A 7,750-nucleotide genomic window follows, 5' to 3' on the forward strand; every position below is an offset into this window, starting at 1 on the left:
CACCAATCCTGAGTGAGGTGGGCGGAGCCAACGCTCAGTTTCTCCTGTAGGTGGCGGGAGCTCCTGGGAGCACGTCTGCTCACGGCGGCTGCTGGCTGGCGAGTCCTTTTATCTTTTATGCCGGCCCGCAGATCGAGCTTCGTGTTATATACCCCGCTCAGGATCAAGGGAGTCCGCCACTGACCAATCAGCGCGCTCCGCCACGCGACCCGCTCTGAGCTGAGTCGCGAGCGGGATATAAAAGGAAAGCTCGACTCGCGCAAAAGTTCATTATTGTATCGCAACGCCAGCCAGCACGAGCATCATCATCATGCCACCCAAGGCATCTGGAAAGGCTGCCAAGAAGGCCGGAAAGGCCCAGAAGGCCATTGCCAAGGGCGATAAGAAAAAGAAGCGCAGGAGGAAGGAGAGCTACAGCATCTACATCTACAAAGTGCTGAAGCAGGTCCACCCCGACACTGGTATCTCTTCCAAAGCCATGTCGATCATGAACTCGTTCGTGAACGACATCTTCGAGCGCATCGCCGCCGAGGCTTCTCGCCTGGCCCACTACAACAAGCGTTCCACCATTACCAGTCGGGAGATCCAGACGGCTGTAAGGCTCCTGTTGCCCGGAGAACTGGCCAAGCACGCCGTCTCTGAGGGCACTAAGGCCGTCACCAAGTACACCTCCTCCAAGTAAACGGCTTACTTACTGCCCTGTGGTGGTGGCTTGGCCTCAAACCAACAAACTCGGCTCCATTGGAGCCACACTTTAATTTCTAAAGAGATTGTGAGTGTTAGACACCAATACTATTATAACAAAAACCTCTGTCACTGAAAGCAAATAGCTATAAAATGAGAATATTTATGAAACTGTCTGTGTGTGTTTCTCTCTCTCAGTCTCTGTCTGTCTGTCTGTCTCTGTCTCTGTCTCTGCATGTCTCTCTCTCTCTCTCTCTCTCTCTCTCTCTCTCTCTCTCTCTCTCTCTCTCTCTCTCTCTCTCTCTCAACACACATATAAACACTCGGTATCTTTTTTCTAGAGATTAGAGATTCATTGTTATGTTCCACATTAGGATTACTATGCAGGCCACCCTCTTAAGGTTTGAAAATGTCAAGAAAACGGTTAATTTAAAATGTCATCTCCTAACTTAACAGATTAAGCCAGAGGACCAAAAACAGAATAAAACAGGACAGGACAGTATGTCACTTATACAAGCTGCTTTTATTTCTAGTACAGTATGACAATTTTTTTTTTTTTTTTTTTTGGAGGGGGGGGGGGGGGGAGGATCCTTGGCAGTGCATAAGAATGAAAAGCGACGGCGTTTTGTTTGTAAGAGGACAGGTTGTACTACAAATGACTTGATTTATTGATATCACGTGTACAGTGTATGTATGACACCTAAATTATTGTATTTATTTATTTATTATATGTATAGATGAAGGTTAATTCATATGACTGATGCTAGGAATGTCTGAAATCTCCTTAGAAGGATATTTTGGCCCTGAGAAGGGCCGAGTTTGGTGTATACTAGGGTGGTCGTTTTAGCTTATGCACGCTCTCCACGGATACGGCGAGCAAGCTGAATGTCCTTTGGCATGATGGTGACACGCTTGGCGTGGATGGCACAGAGGTTAGTGTCCTCGAAGAGACCGACCAGGTAAGCCTCGGATGCCTCCTGTAAAGCCATGACGGCAGACGACTGGAAGCGAAGATCGGTCTTGAAGTCCTGGGCAATCTCGCGCACCAGACGCTGGAAGGGAAGTTTCCTGATGAGCAACTCTGTGCTCTTCTGGTAACGACGGATCTCACGCAGGGCGACCGTTCCGGGCCTGTAACGGTGAGGCTTCTTCACGCCCCCTGTGGCAGGAGCAGACTTGCGTGCTGCCTTGGTGGCCAGCTGCTTACGAGGAGCCTTGCCTCCCGTGGACTTGCGAGCAGTCTGCTTGGTGCGAGCCATGGTGAACAACTGTGGTTTGTGATGGCCGGCGCCGAAAAATTTTTGCTTATATACGCCGTCTCGAGGCGCTTGCTCGAGCGCCATTGGCTGCTCGACTCGCCTACGTCACCCCGTTGCCCCTCCCCTCCTTCCTCTGGCTGCAGCCAACAGGCAGCTCACCTCAAACACTATTATCGCTGATTTTGCTCTATTTTTTGGATTTGTGCAAAAGTCATTTCACAGAGACGTGAAACAGACGAGTAGGCAACTGCAGTTTTGAAAGCGTTGTGAGAAAGCCGTGTTTCTGCTCGAGTACAAGCATAAAGTAAGGACAGGCAGGAGTTAGGAGTTGCCATGCTACAAGTACGTCCGCTTGACGGGATATAGTCTGGGGAAATCGTGCCGAAATTTTATTATTCACACAACTTCAACACCATGACTGGACGCGGCAAGGGAGGCAAGGGACTCGGAAAGGGTGGCGCCAAGCGTCATCGTAAGGTGCTACGTGACAACATCCAGGGCATCACCAAGCCCGCTATTCGTCGCTTAGCTCGTCGTGGCGGCGTGAAGCGTATTTCGGGTCTCATCTACGAAGAGACCCGTGGCGTCCTGAAGGTGTTCCTCGAGAACGTCATCCGTGATGCTGTAACCTACACGGAACACGCCAAGAGGAAGACCGTCACTGCCATGGACGTGGTGTACGCTCTGAAGCGCCAGGGTCGTACCCTCTACGGATTCGGCGGATAAGAGCTTGGCTAATCCATCGATTCCACCCACCACCACCTCAAAACGGGACCTAATTAGGTCCCTATACTTTTTTACTGAAGGGCTTAATAGACGATAACATAAATTGTTTTGATATCAGCTAGCACATTGGGTCTTATGAAATCTATTTTTTATCCTCGCATGCTTAAAGGGACTCTGATTGGGGAGGGAGGGGTGGGGGGGGGGGGGAAGGTTTGTTCCGTTATATACTAGCAGAGCAGGATCATTGGTGGTGGGGGGGGGGTGAGGGAGAGAGAGAGAGAGAGAGAGAGATCTTTCCCAACTCTTCCTTTTTACATGAGTGAGCTACCCGTTTTATTCATTTTATCCTTCTCAGAGCTGTTTTGATAGTATCCAAATGATGGTAAATGAAAAGGGAGGACACGAATATCTACCCAGAATTCAGGACTGGCAATCGATATGCATGTTTGAGTGCGAATCTTTTTCTCTCTCAACTTAGGTATACGTTTATGTCGTACCTAAAAGCGAGAACCACACTATTGGGACAAGTATGCAAGGCCCAATTTTCCTAACAAGCACAGTTAATTTTGTTATTTTCGAACATTTCTTTCCAAATTGGTTTATCCAATTAACAGTATTATATTAAGATCATGAATTGCTGGGTTAGGTTAGGTTAGGTTAGCTTAGCTTAGGTTAGGTTAGGTTAGCTTAGCTTGGGTTAGCATAGGTTAGGTTTGATTACATTTCTATGTTAGATTTAACTCAAATTCAAAACAATTGCAGTCATTCGGCTTGTTAGTCAACTTGCCTCTAATAGGGGCAATTTGTCTAACAAGACTATTTAGTTTTGTGTGCATATATATATATATATATATATATATATATATATATATATATATATTATAGCTTCAAGACTCCGAACCAATATAGAAGCATCAAGAGGAAGTGCTTGTGTTATGGGCCAATAGGCCTTCTGCAGTTACTTCCATTCTTATGTTTTTATTCCCATTGGTTCGTGTTTTATCTTGTGTAAATGTCAATCACCTCACCCAAAACTTTGGTACCATATCACCTCACCCATGTATGTGTGTATATATATATATATATATATATATATATATATATATATATATATATATATATATATATATATATATATATATATATATATAATATACAGAGTAAATCTACCCCAAAAGTAATGATTTATTTGTCTACAAAACTAAACTCTTTTTGGAATCATATGAGGCCCCTCCACTGAGGGGGGAGGCCTGGATGTTTATTGTCATGTGTATTCATGCTGCTTGCATGTCGTCGTTTATTTTGCCTTTGTTGTTTTCTTGACAGCTTTCTTTGCCTTGGGTGGTTTGGGAGATTTTGAAGCTCTCTTTATTTTGGGCTTTTTGTTCCCAACAACAAGCTGCTGCTGCTGCTTCTTTTTCAAGGCTGTAGGTGGTTTGTTGCTTGTGGCGGCTTTCTTGGGAGTTACCACGGCCTTCTTTGCTGCTGTAGATGGTTTCTTGGTTGTGGTGGCTTTCTTGGGAGTTAGAACGGCCCTCTTCTCTGCTACGGCCAGCTTGAATGATCCACTAGCTCCACTTCCCTTGGTCTGAACAAGAATGCCGTCAGCCACTGCTTTCTTGAGAAATCTTCGGATGTAAATGGCGATCTTGGCAGCCTCGACTTTGTTGTTGGCAACAACGTACTTCTTGATTGCTTGTAGAGACGAGCCCTTACGGTCTTTGAGTGCTGCGACCGCGGCTAGAACCATTTGACTAGTTTTCGGGTGAGCAACCTGGACGCGAGGTTTCCTGGTGGTGGCCACCACAGCAGCAGCAGCCGCAGCCTTCTTGGTAGGCTTTGCTTCTACCATGATGATGATGAGATAACCAAGGTGATGAGAGACGCTCAGACAGTCACGGGGGAATGATGCTGCCGCCGCTTGAGCCGAACCTATTTATGTGCCGGCACGGTACAGAAGCTGCAACCTGGCAACTCGTCCACCAATCACGACGGTTGGTTTTACGGCTCCGAAACCTGGATCCCATATCTTCTCTAAAATAGAAGCATTTGTTCATGTTCTTTGTAAAAGTATCATAAAGCAGGACAGATGAGACAAATATCATAAAAACTGAAGAGCAGATGAGCACACACATGTATGTATTACAAAAGAAAATCCACAAATTCATTAGAAATTGGCAGGGTAGGCTGAGGAAGTAGGTAGATGTAAAATGTCTGTAAATGGCGAAAGAACATAAACCCAAGACTGAATAAACGATGTTAAATATCCATGCCAAGGAGACAAAAATATGTTAGGATACAATTACCATTAAGACACCACAAGAAGGTCCGTATCCTGCCGTGATGACTAAAAAGAGTTGGTTATTAGCCACAATGTGTAGGCAGTCTCATGCCAACGGCCATACCACGTTGAGAACACCGCTTCTCGTCCGATCAGCGAAGTTAAGCAACGTTGGGTTTGGTTAGTACTTGGATGGGTGACCGCCTGGGAACACCAAATGCTGTTGGCAATAATGTTTTTTGTTTTGTTTTGTTTTGTTTCGTTTGTTTTTGTTTGAATGGCTGGCTCCACGGGAAATTCACGGAGTTGTGTGGAATAAGGCCTGGTAAAATGAATTAATATGTATGTCATGTTTAAAACAAACTCGCTTAATATAGTGTGTGAGGCTTTATACAAAAACAAACAACCAAAACAAAACATGTTGTATATATATATATATATATATATATATATATATATATATATATATATATATATATATATATATATATATTATATATATATAGCTTAATCCGGGTTTGAACTCGCAACTCCAAGAATACGCATCACTTATATACACTTTACCACTGGACCACTGCAGGACACTTGATGCTGAGGTATCAATTTAATGACGTAAATGCCATTTCCACAAATAAATGATAATTTAAAAGTATTTGTATGTACAAATCTTTTCTGTTTAAAAGGCTACAATATCAGTTACTGATATAATTTGTGTTAATGTTTCTATACCCACAGGAAGGCATGTTTTTGCTTATATGTAAGGGGTACGGAGAAGGAATCCACAGACCATCATTCCCCTTCCCCCCCCCCCCCCCCCTCCCACCTACTACCACCACCACCACCACCACCACCACCACCACCACTACTCACCACCAATCACCACCAATCACCACCACCACCAATCACCACCAATCACCACCACCACACCTAACCGAAAACCCCCTAACACATCAACCCTCCCCCCAATCAACAGGCGAAATAATAACCCTCAAATGCCTGCCTGCCTGCCAGCCAGCCAATACTAACGGTCTTCTCAGAAAGAAAATCTCTTTGTATCTGTATTACTTGATGAAATGTATGATTCTAATAATGAAAATAAATTGTTATGTCGGTTGTATGAGCATAATGACCAATATGCACATGATATGAATGAATTAAATAGTGTAGTTTTAAGTAATTAGGTTGTAGACACATTAAGCGGATATGATATTTGACGCGTCCAGAACTGGTGATTTTTGGTTTAGTTTTAAATGCACCACCACCACCACCATTGCTTCCCCAGAGCCTAATTAAGGACCGGTAAAAGGAGTCAATATGTATGTCATCTATAAAACCAAAGAATGAATAAAAACACACACACACACACCTACATAATAGTACTAGGAAGATTGTATGGCATAAAAAAAAAAAAAGTACTCCCATTGGGTCGTTTGAACTCGCGACTTCCAAAACACCAGCCACACACCTTACCACCCAGCCACCATAGAGTTGGTATAATTGTGCAACTTTAGTTATAAAACTAAAGTTCTTATTGTCTCAAATCTTATTGTCTGTTCTATGAAAAGGCATGATGTAAATTATGTATTTTTTGAATGATTGAATTGTAGGCACATTAAGCGGATTCGATATTTGATATATCCAGAAAAGGTGATTTCTGTTCAGTTTTAAAATGCATCACCGTTAACGCTAAAGGACTGGTAAAACGACTCGATGTTTGTCATTTTTAAAATAAACACTAAAACTAGGCCCTTAACATATATAATGTTTGAATATAAATTGAATGCATATAAATACAAAGTGGGAGTGGCTGGCTGGCTGGCTGGCTGGCTGCCTGCCTGCCTGCCTGCCTGCCTGCCTGCCTGCCTGCCTGCCTGCCTGGCTGGCTGGCTGGCTGGCTGGCTGGCTGGCTGGCTGCCCGCCCGCCCGCCCGCCCGCCCGCCTGCTTGCCTTGCCTTGCCTTGCCTTGCCTGTCCTGTCCTGTTATTGCCTTGCCTTGCCTTGCCTTGCCTTGCCTTGCCTTGCCTTGCCTTGCCTTGCCTTGCCTTGCCTTGCCCTGCCCTGCCTTGGCTGCAGCTGGCTGGCTGGCCGTAAATCAACTCTTAACAACACCACACCACACCACACCATCACTCATCACCCATCACCCACCACCGGCCCCAGTCTCCCAGCCTCTCTTATATACCCGAGCAGGCCCTTTAAATTATTTGAATTGTTGCACTTCGGCCAATGGCACGATCGCTGCTGCTCAAACATATTCTGGTTCACAAGTATTATATATATATATATTATATTATATTATATATATATATATATATATATATATATATATATATATATATATATATATATATATATATTTATTCATGAAACACATTAAAACCTTGATCATTTATTCATTCATTACGTCTAGTGAAGAATTGCTTTTGTTCATTTGTATGATTAAAAATTGATAGAATATGAATTCCTCGCTTAAAGTAAAATATAAAATATATATTGGATTTATATGATTGGTTAATATTCCAAGTGATGCTGAATATCCCCTATAATTTTGTTTTGTTTGTTTGTTATGTACACATTCCAAATGAAATCAATATAAATGTTATTATTAATGTTTGAAAGTTGATTGTCTACTTGAATCTCTCTATTAAAGTGTGTGTGGCTCCGGATGGAGCCTGGTTATGGTATTTGTCGTGGTGGGTGGCAGAAGTGCTTACTTCTTCTCTGTCTTCTTTGGCAAAAGAACTGCCTGAATGTTTGGAAGAACACCTCCCTGTGCAATGGTTACGCCAGACAGAAGTTT

The 7,750-nt window shown here is 43.6% G+C and overlaps 1 non-coding gene across 1 annotated transcript; it reads left to right on the plus strand.

The window, feature by feature from the left end:
* The first annotated feature begins 5,060 nt into the window (after window positions 1-5,060).
* Window positions 5,061-5,179, plus strand: LOC138362305 (5S ribosomal RNA). The gene has a single exon (XR_011227556.1). It is a non-coding gene; the product is annotated as a 5S ribosomal RNA (ribosomal RNA).
* The last annotated feature ends 2,571 nt before the right edge of the window (window positions 5,180-7,750 follow it).

Source organism: Procambarus clarkii, unplaced genomic scaffold, assembly GCF_040958095.1.
Source record: "Procambarus clarkii isolate CNS0578487 unplaced genomic scaffold, FALCON_Pclarkii_2.0 HiC_scaffold_1609, whole genome shotgun sequence".
In the NCBI taxonomy this organism is placed as follows: Eukaryota; Metazoa; Arthropoda; class Malacostraca; order Decapoda; family Cambaridae; genus Procambarus; species Procambarus clarkii.